This window comes from Lissotriton vulgaris, chromosome 5, assembly GCF_964263255.1.
Source record: "Lissotriton vulgaris chromosome 5, aLisVul1.2, whole genome shotgun sequence".
Lineage (NCBI taxonomy): Eukaryota > Metazoa > Chordata > Amphibia > Caudata > Salamandridae > Lissotriton > Lissotriton vulgaris.
In genome coordinates this window covers 1,566,365,982-1,566,380,509 of record NC_141693.1, presented here as the reverse complement: position 1 = coordinate 1,566,380,509, position 14,528 = coordinate 1,566,365,982, and the positions used below count along the sequence as shown (strand labels likewise).

Sequence of the window (14,528 nt, the reverse complement as noted above, 5' to 3'; positions counted from 1 at the left end):
GGACACTTCATGAAAGATCTAATTTCAATTAAGCACAAAATACTTCCCTTTATTTGACATAAATGCCATAATGGAATAGTCAGTTGGGCCCTTCTAGTGGATTATGGCAGTGTCTTGAAAGAGAGTGTAATTGTACTACGAGACATGCTCACCTTCAAAAGAGTGTCTGATGGCTTTCCGACGAAGGTGGGATTCGAACCCACGCGTGCAGAGCACAATGGATTAGCAGTCCATCGCCTTAACCACTCGGCCACCTCGTCTGCCTTAGGGGCCTATATTTCATTTTTGGTGAAATTCTAACTATGTGCTAATTAAAAATAAGCATAAGTTTATCCTAGACTGTGTCAGAATGGCAAATGTATGGGGTGTTCAATAGACAGAGCACACGATATAGCAGAATTATCACATCTATTCCATTTGGACTGTATTTTTAATAGTCATGATAACATGCTAGCATGTGAGTCGATCTTGCACAGTGAATAATGGAGCAGTGCAGTATCTACTTGGTTAGCACTAGATGGCTCAAATGGGGAGAAATGAAAACAGTAAGCTCCAGTGGCACAATCGGTTAGCGCGCGGTACTTATACAGCAGTACTTGCACTGAGCCATGCCGAGGTTGTGAGTTGGAGCCTCACCTGGAGCAGTTGATTGGTTTTCATAAACCATTTCACTAAAAGTAAAGATTAGACTCAAAATAAAGACGGCTCTTGCTAGAGAGTCTTAACTTCTTTTCAGGATCTGCGTGTCCGACTCCTCCAGGTGCCAAATATCACATATCCTATGCGATGCTCCTTATAAACATTCAATGATGTACCATCTTGCATAGCATGCAAACGCCACATCAGTGCATTTAAAAATACTTTTGTAGAATAATAAATATGATGAATACATTGTTGTCACGGGATAACCATAAACTGAGGAGCTGCAAACAGTACTGTGTCAGCTACATACAATAAAATTTAACTCAAAGAAATATCAAAAGAAGAGCATCATCATATTAAAGTTTCTAGTCAACATAAGAGTTGCACCATAGCAGCTTATGGTGCTTTCTGCTCAGATTGTGCCTCCAATCCCACATTGACTTTTTTAGTTCTTTGCAATTTTAAAAAACAATTCCTGCTCAAAGCTAGCTTTTCAAAACCATTCAACCTATTACATTTATTTCTCTAACCTGTGAATGTGGTCCATGTTCTCTTTTCCTCATTCCCATCATGATACTCCCTTTCCGGAAACCAAGGTAACTTCTTTATCCAGCCCACCCATCCAAGGTCACCAAATCTATGAAGCAATTCTGCTTTTTCTCACATTCTCTCCATGTACAAGATACCTTGTATCAATTGAATGGACAGCAGGAGAGGTGAATATTTATGGTTAGTGGGGGTGGGGTTTTGAAGATTAACCTCATTTGACTAAGAGCCGGGGTATCTGGGAGAAAAAGTATTTTAAGGGGGATGAAGTTCATATCTCCTTGGTGAAATTTCTAGAGCCTTATTTCATCCTTTCTGTGGATGCAGACTCAGTCGGAACAGACGTCCTAGTCCTCGCTCTGCCTTTCAAAGGAACTTTAAATATGCATGGCTTATTTGGCTTTGCCCGGCAGGGCTTGCCCGGCAGGGTGAGAATGGCGTTTGTCAGGCGTTCGTCAGGCGATCGGAAGGGGTGAGGCAATAGTTTATGGTTCAATGGTTTTCATGAAGTCTTCTTGATAAGATGAAAGCAGGAAAGGGAAGCTTGTCAATAAGCAAACTTAAGACAAGGTGTGACTCCTAGAAAGAATGACTTGAAAATAACATACAGAAACACACATATAAAAAGGCCCTGATGAGGCTTGAACTCATGACCCCTGGTTTACAAGACCAGTGCTCTGCCACTGAGCTACAAGGCCGGTCTGCCTGCAGTTTGTAAATCGCAACATGTATTCTTACTGCGGTATGAAGATATCTATGATTTTGAGACTCTGTATGGAAATGCAGTTGCATTTGAATGTCTACATGTGTGCACAAATCGAAGAGCATGCTTAAGACACTTTTCTTGAAAGTAGGAAAAACTCCATTTTGATTTGAGAACATAAGAGTATTCACATTTATGACCATACTGAAAGCTCTACTGAGTATGTCCGCAATCAGTGACAGATAGAGAACTCACTTATTAGAAGTGATCTGTCTCTGTGGGGCAGACAAATGTAAACACGCATACACTTGAGACGGCTGAAACTTTAGGAGTAAGAAATGCTTTCTTATCAGTCTATCTATCCAAACTGGTTGGAAGGCCAGGAGTGAGGAATAGGCAATCCTCTGGACACTTCATGAAAGATCTAATTTCAATTAAGCACAAAATACTTCCCTTTATTTGACATAAATGCCATAATGGAATAGTCAGTTGGGCCCTTCTAGTGGATTATGGCAGTGTCTTGAAAGAGAGTGTAATTGTACTACGAGACATGCTCACCTTCAAAAGAGTGTCTGATGGCTTTCCGACGAAGGTGGGATTCGAACCCACGCGTGCGGAGCACAATGGATTAGCAGTCCATCGCCTTAACCACTCGGCCACCTCGTCTGCCTTAGGGGCCTATATTTCATTTTTGGTGAAATTCTAACTATGTGCTAATTAAAAATAAGCATAAGTTTATCCTAGACTGTGTCAGAATGGCAAATGTATGGGGTGTTCAATAGACAGAGCACACGATATAGCAGAATTATCAAATCTATTCCATTTGGACTGTATTTTTAATAGTCATGATAACATGCTAGCATGTGAGTCGATCTTGCACAGTGAATAATGGAGCAGTGCAGTATCTACTTGGTTAGCACTAGATGGCTCAAATGGGGAGAAATGAAAACAGTAAGCTCCAGTGGCGCAATTGGTTAGCGCGCGGTACTTATACAGCAGTACTTGCACTGAGCCATGCCGAGGTTGTGAGTTGGAGCCTCACCTGGAGCAGTTGATTGGTTTTCATAAACCATTTCACTAAAAGTAAAGATTAGACTCAAAATAAAGACGGCTCTTGCTAAAAAGTCTTAACTTCTTTTCAGGATCTGCGTGTCCGACTCCTCCAGGTGCCAAATATCACATATCCTATGCGATGCTCCTTATAAACATTCAATGATGTACCATCTTGCATAGCATGCAAACACCACATCAGTGCATTTAAAAATACTTTTGTAGAATAATAAATATGATGAATACATTGTTGTCACGGGATAACCATAAACTGAGGAGCTGCAAACAGTACTGTGTCAGCTACATACAATAAAATTTAACTCAAAGAAATATCAAAAGAAGAGCATCATCATATTAAAGTTTCTAGTCAACATAAGAGTTGCACCATAGCAGCTTATGGTGCTTTCTGCTCAGATTGTGCCTCCAATCCCACATTGACTTTTTTAGTTCTTTGCAATTTTAAAAAACAATTCCTGCTCAAAGCTAGCTTTTCAAAACCATTCAACCTATTACATTTATTTCTCTAACCTGTGAATGTGGTCCATGTTCTCTTTTCCTCATTCCCATCATGATACTCCCTTTCCGGAAACCAAGTTCACTTCTTTATCCAGCCCACCCATCCAAGGTCACCAAATCTATGAAGCAATTCTGCTTTTTCTCACATTCTCTCCATGTACAAGATACCTTGTATCAATTGAATGGACAGCAGGAGAGGTGAATATTTATGGTTAGTGGGGGTGGGGTTTTGAAGATTAACCTGGGAGAAAAAGTATTTTAAGGGGGATGAAGTTCATATCTCCTTGGTGAAATTTCGAGAGCCTTATTTCATCCTTTCTGTGGATGCAGACTCAGTCGGAACAGACGTCCTAGTCCTCGCTCTGCCTTTCAAAGGAACTTTAAATATGCATGGCTTATTTGGCTTTGCCCGGCAGGGTGAGAATGGCGTTTGTCAGGCGTTCGTCAGGCGATCGGAAGGGGTGAGGCAATAGTTTATGGTTCAATGGTTTTCATGAAGTCTTCTTGATAAGATGAAAGCAGGAAAGGGAAGCTTGTCAATAAGCAAACTTAAGACAAGGTGTGACTCCTAGAAAGAATGACTTGAAAACAACATACAGAAACACACATATAAAAAGGCCCTGATGAGGCTTGAACTCATGACCCCTGGTTTACAAGACCAGTGCTCTGCCACTGAGCTACAAGGCCGGTCTGCCTGCAGTTTGTAAATCGCAACATGTATTCTTACTGCGGTATGAAGATATCTATGATTTTGAGACTCTGTATGGAAATGCAGTTGCATTTGAATGTCTACATGTGTGCACAAATCGAAGAGCATGCTTAAGACACTTTTCTTGAAAGTAGGAAAAACTCCATTTTGATTTGAGAACATAAGAGTATTCACATTTATGACCATACTGAAAGCTCTACTGAGTATGTCCGCAATCAGTGACAGATAGAGAACTCACTTATTAGAAGTGATCTGTCTCTGTGGGGCAGACAAATGTAAACACGCATACACTTGAGACGGCTGAAACTTTAGGAGTAAGAAATGCTTTCTTATCAGTCTATCTATCCAAACTGGTTGGAAGGCCAGGAGTGAGGAATAGGCAATCCTCTGGACACTTCATGAAAGATCTAATTTCAATTAAGCACAAAATACTTCCCTTTATTTGACATAAATGCCATAATGGAATAGTCAGTTGGGCCCTTCTAGTGGATTATGGCAGTGTCTTGAAAGAGAGTGTAATTGTACTACGAGACATGCTCACCTTCAAAAGAGTGTCTGATGGCTTTCCGACGAAGGTGGGATTCGAACCCACGCGTGCAGAGCACAATGGATTAGCAGTCCATCGCCTTAACCACTCGGCCACCTCGTCTGCCTTAGGGGCCTATATTTCATTTTTGGTGAAATTCTAACTATGTGCTAATTAAAAATAAGCATAAGTTTATCCTAGACTGTGTCAGAATGGCAAATGTATGGGGTGTTCAATAGACAGAGCACACGATATAGCAGAATTATCAAATCTATTCCATTTGGACTGTATTTTTAATAGTCATGATAACATGCTAGCATGTGAGTCGATCTTGCACAGTGAATAATGGAGCAGTGCAGTATCTACTTGGTTAGCACTAGATGGCTCAAATGGGGAGAAATGAAAACAGTAAGCTCCAGTGGCGCAATCGGTTAGCGCGCGGTACTTATACAGCAGTACTTGCACTGAGCCATGCCGAGGTTGTGAGTTGGAGCCTCACCTGGAGCAGTAGATTGGTTTTCATAAACCATTTCACTAAAAGTAAAGATTAGACTCAAAATAAAGACGGCTCTTGCTAGAGAGTCTTAACTTCTTTTCAGGATCTGCGCGTCCGACTCCTCCAGGTGCCAAATATCACATATCCTATGTGATGCTCCTTATAAACATTCAATGATGTACCATCTTGCATAGCATGCAAACACCACATCAGTGCATTTAAAAATACTTTTGTAGAATAATAAATATGATGAATACATTGTTGTCACGGGATAACCATAAACTGAGGAGCTGCAAACAGTACTGTGTCAGCTACATACAATAAAATTTAACTCAAAGAAATATCAAAAGAAGAGCATCATCATATTAAAGTTTCTAGTCAACATAAGAGTTGCACCATAGCAGCTTATGGTGCTTTCTGCTCAGATTGTGCCTCCAATCCCACATTGACTTTTTTAGTTCTTTGCAATTTTAAAAAACAATTCCTGCTCAAAGCTAGCTTTTCAAAACCATTCAACCTATTACATTTATTTCTCTAACCTGTGAATGTGGTCCATGTTCTCTTTTCCTCATTCCCATCATGATACTCCCTTTCCGGAAACCAAGTTCACTTCTTTATCCAGCCCACCCATCCAAGGTCACCAAATCTATGAAGCAATTCTGCTTTTTCTCACATTCTCTCCATGTACAAGATACCTTGTATCAATTGAATGGACAGCAGGAGAGGTGAATATTTATGGTTAGTGGGGGTGGGGTTTTGAAGATTAACCTCATTTGACTAAGAGCCGGGGTATCTGGGAGAAAAAGTATTTTAAGGGGGATGAAGTTCATATCTCCTTGGTGAAATTTCTAGAGCCTTATTTCATCCTTTCTGTGGATGCAGACTCAGTCGGAACAGACGTCCTAGTCCTCGCTCTGCCTTTCAAAGGAACTTTAAATATGCATGGCTTATTTGGCTTTGCCCGGCAGGGCTTGCCCGGCAGGGTGAGAATGGCGTTTGTCAGGCGTTCGTCAGGCGATCGGAAGGGGTGAGGCAATAGTTTATGGTTCAATGGTTTTCATGAAGTCTTCTTGATAAGATGAAAGCAGGAAAGGGAAGCTTGTCAATAAGCAAACTTAAGACAAGGTGTGACTCCTAGAAAGAATGACTTGAAAACAACATACAGAAACACACATATAAAAAGGCCCTGATGAGGCTTGAACTCATGACCCCTGGTTTACAAGACCAGTGCTCTGCCACTGAGCTACAAGGCCGGTCTGCCTGCAGTTTGTAAATCGCAACATGTATTCTTACTGCGGTATGAAGATATCTATGATTTTGAGACTCTGTATGGAAATGCAGTTGCATTTGAATGTCTACATGTGTGCACAAATCGAAGAGCATGCTTAAGACACTTTTCTTGAAAGTAGGAAAAACTCCATTTTGATTTGAGAACATAAGAGTATTCACATTTATGACCATACTGAAAGCTCTACTGAGTATGTCCGCAATCAGTGACAGATAGAGAACTCACTTATTAGAAGTGATCTGTCTCTGTGGGGCAGACAAATGTAAACACGCATACACTTGAGACGGCTGAAACTTTAGGAGTAAGAAATGCTTTCTTATCAGTCTATCTATCCAAACTGGTTGGAAGGCCAGGAGTGAGGAATAGGCAATCCTCTGGACACTTCATGAAAGATCTAATTTCAATTAAGCACAAAATACTTCCCTTTATTTGACATAAATGCCATAATGGAATAGTCAGTTGGGCCCTTCTAGGGGATTATGGCAGTGTCTTGAAAGAGAGTGTAATTGTACTACGAGACATGCTCACCTTCAAAAGAGTGTCTGATGGCTTTCCGACAAAGGTGGGATTCGAACCCACGCGTGCAGAGCACAATGGATTAGCAGTCCATCGCCTTAACCACTTGGCCACCTCATCTGCCTTAGGGGCCTATATTTCATTTTTGGTGAAATTCTAACTATGTGCTAATTAAAAATAAGCATAAGTTTATCCTAGACTGTGTCAGAATGGCAAATGTATGGGGTGTTCAATAGACAGAGCACACAATATAGCAGAATTATCAAATCTATTCCATTTGGACTGTATTTTTAATAGTCATGATAACCTATGTGAGTCGATCTTGCACAGTGAATAATGGAGCAGTGCAGTATCTACTTGGTTAGCACTAGATGGCTCAAATGGGGAGAAATGAAAACAGTAAGCTCCAGTGGCGCAATCGGTTAGCGCGCGGTACTTATACAGCAGTACTTGCACTGAGCCATGCCGAGGTTGTGAGTTCGAGCCTCACCTGGAGCAGTTGATTGGTTTTCATAAACCATTTCACTAAAAGTAAAGATTAGACTCAGAATAAAGACGGCTCTTGCTAGAGAGTCTTAACTTCTTTTCAGGATCTGCGTGTCCGACTCCTCCAGGTGCCAAATATCACATATCCTATGCGATGCTCCTTATAAACATTCAATGATGTACCATCTTGCATAGCATGCAAACACCACATCAGTGCATTTAAAAATACTTTTGTAGAATAATAAATATGATGAATACATTGTTGTCACGGGATAACCATACACTGAGGAGCTGCAAACAGTACTGTGTCAGCTACATACAATAAAATTTAACTCAAAGAAATATCAAAAGAAGAGCATCATCATATTAAAGTTTCTAGTCAACATAAGAGTTGCACCATAGCAGCATATGGTGCTTTCTGCTCAGATTGTGCCTCCAATCCCACATTGACTTTTTTAGTTCTTTGCAATTTTAAAAAACAATTCCTGCTCAAAGCTAGCTTTTCAAAACCATTCAACCTATTACATTTATTTCTCTAACCTGTGAATGTGGTCCATGTTCTCTTTTCCTCATTCCCATCATGATACTCCCTTTCCGGAAACCAAGTTCACTTCTTTATCCAGCCCACCCATCCAAGGTCACCAAATCTATGAAGCAATTCTGCTTTTTCTCACATTCTCTCCATGTACAAGATACCTTGTATCAATTGAATGGACAGCAGGAGAGGTGAATATTTATGGTTAGTGGGGGTGGGGTTTTGAAGATTAACCTCATTTGACTAAGAGCCGGGGTATCTGGGAGAAAAAGTATTTTAAGGGGGATGAAGTTCATATCTCCTTGGTGAAATTTGTAGAGCCTTATTTCATCCTTTCTGTGGATGCAGACTCAGTCGGAACAGACGTCCTAGTCCTCGCTCTGCCTTTCAAAGGAACTTTAAATATGCATGGCTTATTTGGCTTTGCCCGGCAGGGCTTGCCCGGCAGGGTGAGAATGGCGTTTGTCAGGCGTTCGTCAGGCGATCGGAAGTGGTGAGGCAATAGTTTATGGTTCAATGGTTTTCATGAAGTCTTCTTGATAAGATGAAAGCAGGAAAGGGAAGCTTGTCAATAGGCAAACTTAAGACAAGGTGTGACTCCTAGAAAGAATGACTTGAAAACAACATACAGAAACACACATATAAAAAGGCCCTGATGAGGCTTGAACTCATGACCCCTGGTTTACAAGACCAGTGCTCTGCCACTGAGCTACAAGGCCGGTCTGCCTGCAGTTTGTTAATCGCAACATGTATTCTTACTGCGGTATGAAGATATCTATGATTTTGAGACTCTGTATGGAAATGCAGTTGCATTTGAATGTCTACATGTGTGCACAAATCGAAGAGCATGCTTAAGACACTTTTCTTGAAAGTAGGAAAAACTCCATTTTGATTTGAGAACATAAGAGTATTCACATTTATGACCATACTGAAAGCTCTACTGAGTATGTCCGCAATCAGTGACAGATAGAGAACTCACTTATTAGAAGTGATCTGTCTCTGTGGGGCAGACAAATGTAAACACGCATACACTTGAGACGGCTGAAACTTTAGGAGTAAGAAATGCTTTCTTATCAGTCTATCTATCCAAACTGGTTGGAAGGCCAGGAGTGAGGAATAGGCAATCCTCTGGACACTTCATGAAAGATCTAATTTCAATTAAGCACAAAATACTTCCCTTTATTTGACATAAATGCCATAATGGAATAGTCAGTTGGGCCCTTCTAGTGGATTATGGCAGTGTCTTGAAAGAGAGTGTAATTGTACTACGAGACATGCTCACCTTCAAAAGAGTGTCTGATGGCTTTCCGACGAAGGTGGGATTCGAACCCACGCGTGCAGAGCACAATGGATTAGCAGTCCATCGCCTTAACCACTCGGCCACCTCGTCTGCCTTAGGGGCCTATATTTCATTTTTGGTGAAATTCTAACTATGTGCTAATTAAAAATAAGCATAAGTTTATCCTAGACTGTGTCAGAATGGCAAATGTATGGGGTGTTCAATAGACAGAGCACACGATATAGCAGAATTATCACATCTATTCCATTTGGACTGTATTTTTAATAGTCATGATAACATGCTAGCATGTGAGTCGATCTTGCACAGTGAATAATGGAGCAGTGCAGTATCTACTTGGTTAGCACTAGATGGCTCAAATGGGGAGAAATGAAAACAGTAAGCTCCAGTGGCACAATCGGTTAGCGCGTGGTACTTATACAGCAGTACTTGCACTGAGCCATGCCGAGGTTGTGAGTTGGAGCCTCACCTGGAGCAGTTGATTGGTTTTCATAAACCATTTCACTAAAAGTAAAGATTAGACTCAAAATAAAGACGGCTCTTGCTAGAGAGTCTTAACTTCTTTTCAGGATCTGCGTGTCCGACTCCTCCAGGTGCCAAATATCACATATCCTATGCGATGCTCCTTATAAACATTCAATGATGTACCATCTTGCATAGCATGCAAACGCCACATCAGTGCATTTAAAAATACTTTTGTAGAATAATAAATATGATGAATACATTGTTGTCACGGGATAACCATAAACTGAGGAGCTGCAAACAGTACTGTGTCAGCTACATACAATAAAATTTAACTCAAAGAAATATCAAAAGAAGAGCATCATCATATTAAAGTTTCTAGTCAACATAAGAGTTGCACCATAGCAGCTTATGGTGCTTTCTGCTCAGATTGTGCCTCCAATCCCACATTGACTTTTTTAGTTCTTTGCAATTTTAAAAAACAATTCCTGCTCAAAGCTAGCTTTTCAAAACCATTCAACCTATTACATTTATTTCTCTAACCTGTGAATGTGGTCCATGTTCTCTTTTCCTCATTCCCATCATGATACTCCCTTTCCGGAAACCAAGGTAACTTCTTTATCCAGCCCACCCATCCAAGGTCACCAAATCTATGAAGCAATTCTGCTTTTTCTCACATTCTCTCCATGTACAAGATACCTTGTATCAATTGAATGGACAGCAGGAGAGGTGAATATTTATGGTTAGTGGGGGTGGGGTTTTGAAGATTAACCTCATTTGACTAAGAGCCGGGGTATCTGGGAGAAAAAGTATTTTAAGGGGGATGAAGTTCATATCTCCTTGGTGAAATTTCTAGAGCCTTATTTCATCCTTTCTGTGGATGCAGACTCAGTCGGAACAGACGTCCTAGTCCTCGCTCTGCCTTTCAAAGGAACTTTAAATATGCATGGCTTATTTGGCTTTGCCCGGCAGGGCTTGCCCGGCAGGGTGAGAATGGCGTTTGTCAGGCGTTCGTCAGGCGATCGGAAGGGGTGAGGCAATAGTTTATGGTTCATTGGTTTTCATGAAGTCTTCTTGATAAGATGAAAGCAGGAAAGGGAAGCTTGTCAATAAGCAAACTTAAGACAAGGTGTGACTCCTAGAAAGAATGACTTGAAAATAACATACAGAAACACACATATAAAAAGGCCCTGATGAGGCTTGAACTCATGACCCCTGGTTTACAAGACCAGTGCTCTGCCACTGAGCTACAAGGCCGGTCTGCCTGCAGTTTGTAAATCGCAACATGTATTCTTACTGCGGTATGAAGATATCTATGATTTTGAGACTCTGTATGGAAATGCAGTTGCATTTGAATGTCTACATGTGTGCACAAATCGAAGAGCATGCTTAAGACACTTTTCTTGAAAGTAGGAAAAACTCCATTTTGATTTGAGAACATAAGAGTATTCACATTTATGACCATACTGAAAGCTCTACTGAGTATGTCCGCAATCAGTGACAGATAGAGAACTCACTTATTAGAAGTGATCTGTCTCTGTGGGGCAGACAAATGTAAACACGCATACACTTGAGACGGCTGAAACTTTAGGAGTAAGAAATGCTTTCTTATCAGTCTATCTATCCAAACTGGTTGGAAGGCCAGGAGTGAGGAATAGGCAATCCTCTGGACACTTCATGAAAGATCTAATTTCAATTAAGCACAAAATACTTCCCTTTATTTGACATAAATGCCATAATGGAATAGTCAGTTGGGCCCTTCTAGTGGATTATGGCAGTGTCTTGAAAGAGAGTGTAATTGTACTACGAGACATGCTCACCTTCAAAAGAGTGTCTGATGGCTTTCCGACGAAGGTGGGATTCGAACCCACGCGTGCGGAGCACAATGGATTAGCAGTCCATCGCCTTAACCACTCGGCCACCTCGTCTGCCTTAGGGGCCTATATTTCATTTTTGGTGAAATTCTAACTATGTGCTAATTAAAAATAAGCATAAGTTTATCCTAGACTGTGTCAGAATGGCAAATGTATGGGGTGTTCAATAGACAGAGCACACGATATAGCAGAATTATCAAATCTATTCCATTTGGACTGTATTTTTAATAGTCATGATAACATGCTAGCATGTGAGTCGATCTTGCACAGTGAATAATGGAGCAGTGCAGTATCTACTTGGTTAGCACTAGATGGCTCAAATGGGGAGAAATGAAAACAGTAAGCTCCAGTGGCGCAATTGGTTAGCGCGCGGTACTTATACAGCAGTACTTGCACTGAGCCATGCCGAGGTTGTGAGTTGGAGCCTCACCTGGAGCAGTTGATTGGTTTTCATAAACCATTTCACTAAAAGTAAAGATTAGACTCAAAATAAAGACGGCTCTTGCTAAAAAGTCTTAACTTCTTTTCAGGATCTGCGTGTCCGACTCCTCCAGGTGCCAAATATCACATATCCTATGCGATGCTCCTTATAAACATTCAATGATGTACCATCTTGCATAGCATGCAAACACCACATCAGTGCATTTAAAAATACTTTTGTAGAATAATAAATATGATGAATACATTGTTGTCACGGGATAACCATAAACTGAGGAGCTGCAAACAGTACTGTGTCAGCTACATACAATAAAATTTAACTCAAAGAAATATCAAAAGAAGAGCATCATCATATTAAAGTTTCTAGTCAACATAAGAGTTGCACCATAGCAGCTTATGGTGCTTTCTGCTCAGATTGTGCCTCCAATCCCACATTGACTTTTTTAGTTCTTTGCAATTTTAAAAAACAATTCCTGCTCAAAGCTAGCTTTTCAAAACCATTCAACCTATTACATTTATTTCTCTAACCTGTGAATGTGGTCCATGTTCTCTTTTCCTCATTCCCATCATGATACTCCCTTTCCGGAAACCAAGTTCACTTCTTTATCCAGCCCACCCATCCAAGGTCACCAAATCTATGAAGCAATTCTGCTTTTTCTCACATTCTCTCCATGTACAAGATACCTTGTATCAATTGAATGGACAGCAGGAGAGGTGAATATTTATGGTTAGTGGGGGTGGGGTTTTGAAGATTAACCTGGGAGAAAAAGTATTTTAAGGGGGATGAAGTTCATATCTCCTTGGTGAAATTTCGAGAGCCTTATTTCATCCTTTCTGTGGATGCAGACTCAGTCGGAACAGACGTCCTAGTCCTCGCTCTGCCTTTCAAAGGAACTTTAAATATGCATGGCTTATTTGGCTTTGCCCGGCAGGGCTTGCCCGGCGGGGTGAGAATGGCGTTTGTCAGGCGTTCGTCAGGCGATCGGAAGGGGTGAGGCAATAGTTTATGGTTCAATGGTTTTCATGAAGTCTTCTTGATAAGATGAAAGCAGGAAAGGGAAGCTTGTCAATAAGCAAACTTAAGACAAGGTGTGACTCCTAGAAAGAATGACTTGAAAACAACATACAGAAACACACATATAAAAAGGCCCTGATGAGGCTTGAACTCATGACCCCTGGTTTACAAGACCAGTGCTCTGCCACTGAGCTACAAGGCCGGTCTGCCTGCAGTTTGTAAATCGCAACATGTATTCTTACTGCGGTATGAAGATATCTATGATTTTGAGACTCTGTATGGAAATGCAGTTGCATTTGAATGTCTACATGTGTGCACAAATCGAAGAGCATGCTTAAGACACTTTTCTTGAAAGTAGGAAAAACTCCATTTTGATTTGAGAACATAAGAGTATTCACATTTATGACCATACTGAAAGCTCTACTGAGTATGTCCGCAATCAGTGACAGATAGAGAACTCACTTATTAGAAGTGATCTGTCTCTGTGGGGCAGACAAATGTAAACACGCATACACTTGAGACGGCTGAAACTTTAGGAGTAAGAAATGCTTTCTTATCAGTCTATCTATCCAAACTGGTTGGAAGGCCAGGAGTGAGGAATAGGCAATCCTCTGGACACTTCATGAAAGATCTAATTTCAATTAAGCACAAAATACTTCCCTTTATTTGACATAAATGCCATAATGGAATAGTCAGTTGGGCCCTTCTAGTGGATTATGGCAGTGTCTTGAAAGAGAGTGTAATTGTACTACGAGACATGCTCACCTTCAAAAGAGTGTCTGATGGCTTTCCGACGAAGGTGGGATTCGAACCCACGCGTGCAGAGCACAATGGATTAGCAGTCCATCGCCTTAACCACTCGGCCACCTCGTCTGCCTTAGGGGCCTATATTTCATTTTTGGTGAAATTCTAACTATGTGCTAATTAAAAATAAGCATAAGTTTATCCTAGACTGTGTCAGAATGGCAAATGTATGGGGTGTTCAATAGACAGAGCACACGATATAGCAGAATTATCAAATCTATTCCATTTGGACTGTATTTTTAATAGTCATGATAACATGCTAGCATGTGAGTCGATCTTGCACAGTGAATAATGGAGCAGTGCAGTATCTACTTGGTTAGCACTAGATGGCTCAAATGGGGAGAAATGAAAACAGTAAGCTCCAGTGGCGCAATCGGTTAGCGCGCGGTACTTATACAGCAGTACTTGCACTGAGCCATGCCGAGGTTGTGAGTTGGAGCCTCACCTGGAGCAGTTGATTGGTTTTCATAAACCATTTCACTAAAAGTAAAGATTAGACTCAAAATAAAGACGGCTCTTGCTAGACAGTCTTAACTTCTTTTCAGGATCTGCGCGTCCGACTCCTCCAGGTGCCAAATATCACATATCCTATGCGATGCTCCTTATAAACATTCAATGATGTACC

General features: G+C 40.9%; 20 non-coding genes across 20 annotated transcripts; 7 read left to right on the top strand and 13 right to left on the bottom strand.

Moving 5' to 3' along the window:
- Positions 1 to 178: 178 nt before the first annotated feature.
- On the bottom strand, positions 179 to 260 carry TRNAS-GCU (transfer RNA serine (anticodon GCU)). The gene has a single exon. It is a non-coding gene; the product is annotated as a tRNA-Ser (tRNA).
- A 289-nt stretch (positions 261 to 549) lies between these two features.
- TRNAI-UAU (transfer RNA isoleucine (anticodon UAU)) lies at positions 550 to 644 on the top strand. The gene is made up of 2 exons: positions 550 to 587; positions 609 to 644. It is a non-coding gene; the product is annotated as a tRNA-Ile (tRNA).
- Positions 645 to 1,814: 1,170 nt separating this feature from the next.
- TRNAT-UGU (transfer RNA threonine (anticodon UGU)) lies at positions 1,815 to 1,886 on the bottom strand. The gene has a single exon. It is a non-coding gene; the product is annotated as a tRNA-Thr (tRNA).
- A 589-nt stretch (positions 1,887 to 2,475) lies between these two features.
- Positions 2,476 to 2,557, bottom strand: TRNAS-GCU (transfer RNA serine (anticodon GCU)). Its single transcript has one exon. It is a non-coding gene; the product is annotated as a tRNA-Ser (tRNA).
- A 289-nt stretch (positions 2,558 to 2,846) lies between these two features.
- TRNAI-UAU (transfer RNA isoleucine (anticodon UAU)) lies at positions 2,847 to 2,941 on the top strand. The gene is made up of 2 exons: positions 2,847 to 2,884; positions 2,906 to 2,941. It is a non-coding gene; the product is annotated as a tRNA-Ile (tRNA).
- Positions 2,942 to 4,072: 1,131 nt separating this feature from the next.
- TRNAT-UGU (transfer RNA threonine (anticodon UGU)) lies at positions 4,073 to 4,144 on the bottom strand. Its single transcript has one exon. It is a non-coding gene; the product is annotated as a tRNA-Thr (tRNA).
- Positions 4,145 to 4,733: 589 nt separating this feature from the next.
- TRNAS-GCU (transfer RNA serine (anticodon GCU)) lies at positions 4,734 to 4,815 on the bottom strand. Its single transcript has one exon. It is a non-coding gene; the product is annotated as a tRNA-Ser (tRNA).
- A 289-nt stretch (positions 4,816 to 5,104) lies between these two features.
- Positions 5,105 to 5,199, top strand: TRNAI-UAU (transfer RNA isoleucine (anticodon UAU)). The gene is made up of 2 exons: positions 5,105 to 5,142; positions 5,164 to 5,199. It is a non-coding gene; the product is annotated as a tRNA-Ile (tRNA).
- A 1,170-nt stretch (positions 5,200 to 6,369) lies between these two features.
- On the bottom strand, positions 6,370 to 6,441 carry TRNAT-UGU (transfer RNA threonine (anticodon UGU)). The gene has a single exon. It is a non-coding gene; the product is annotated as a tRNA-Thr (tRNA).
- Positions 6,442 to 7,030: 589 nt separating this feature from the next.
- TRNAS-GCU (transfer RNA serine (anticodon GCU)) lies at positions 7,031 to 7,112 on the bottom strand. The gene has a single exon. It is a non-coding gene; the product is annotated as a tRNA-Ser (tRNA).
- A 283-nt stretch (positions 7,113 to 7,395) lies between these two features.
- TRNAI-UAU (transfer RNA isoleucine (anticodon UAU)) lies at positions 7,396 to 7,490 on the top strand. Its single transcript has 2 exons — positions 7,396 to 7,433; positions 7,455 to 7,490. It is a non-coding gene; the product is annotated as a tRNA-Ile (tRNA).
- Positions 7,491 to 8,660: 1,170 nt separating this feature from the next.
- TRNAT-UGU (transfer RNA threonine (anticodon UGU)) lies at positions 8,661 to 8,732 on the bottom strand. The gene has a single exon. It is a non-coding gene; the product is annotated as a tRNA-Thr (tRNA).
- Positions 8,733 to 9,321: 589 nt separating this feature from the next.
- Positions 9,322 to 9,403, bottom strand: TRNAS-GCU (transfer RNA serine (anticodon GCU)). Its single transcript has one exon. It is a non-coding gene; the product is annotated as a tRNA-Ser (tRNA).
- A 289-nt stretch (positions 9,404 to 9,692) lies between these two features.
- On the top strand, positions 9,693 to 9,787 carry TRNAI-UAU (transfer RNA isoleucine (anticodon UAU)). The gene is made up of 2 exons: positions 9,693 to 9,730; positions 9,752 to 9,787. It is a non-coding gene; the product is annotated as a tRNA-Ile (tRNA).
- A 1,170-nt stretch (positions 9,788 to 10,957) lies between these two features.
- Positions 10,958 to 11,029, bottom strand: TRNAT-UGU (transfer RNA threonine (anticodon UGU)). The gene has a single exon. It is a non-coding gene; the product is annotated as a tRNA-Thr (tRNA).
- A 589-nt stretch (positions 11,030 to 11,618) lies between these two features.
- TRNAS-GCU (transfer RNA serine (anticodon GCU)) lies at positions 11,619 to 11,700 on the bottom strand. Its single transcript has one exon. It is a non-coding gene; the product is annotated as a tRNA-Ser (tRNA).
- A 289-nt stretch (positions 11,701 to 11,989) lies between these two features.
- On the top strand, positions 11,990 to 12,084 carry TRNAI-UAU (transfer RNA isoleucine (anticodon UAU)). Its single transcript has 2 exons — positions 11,990 to 12,027; positions 12,049 to 12,084. It is a non-coding gene; the product is annotated as a tRNA-Ile (tRNA).
- Positions 12,085 to 13,229: 1,145 nt separating this feature from the next.
- TRNAT-UGU (transfer RNA threonine (anticodon UGU)) lies at positions 13,230 to 13,301 on the bottom strand. Its single transcript has one exon. It is a non-coding gene; the product is annotated as a tRNA-Thr (tRNA).
- A 589-nt stretch (positions 13,302 to 13,890) lies between these two features.
- TRNAS-GCU (transfer RNA serine (anticodon GCU)) lies at positions 13,891 to 13,972 on the bottom strand. The gene has a single exon. It is a non-coding gene; the product is annotated as a tRNA-Ser (tRNA).
- A 289-nt stretch (positions 13,973 to 14,261) lies between these two features.
- Positions 14,262 to 14,356, top strand: TRNAI-UAU (transfer RNA isoleucine (anticodon UAU)). The gene is made up of 2 exons: positions 14,262 to 14,299; positions 14,321 to 14,356. It is a non-coding gene; the product is annotated as a tRNA-Ile (tRNA).
- The last annotated feature ends 172 nt before the right edge of the window (positions 14,357 to 14,528 follow it).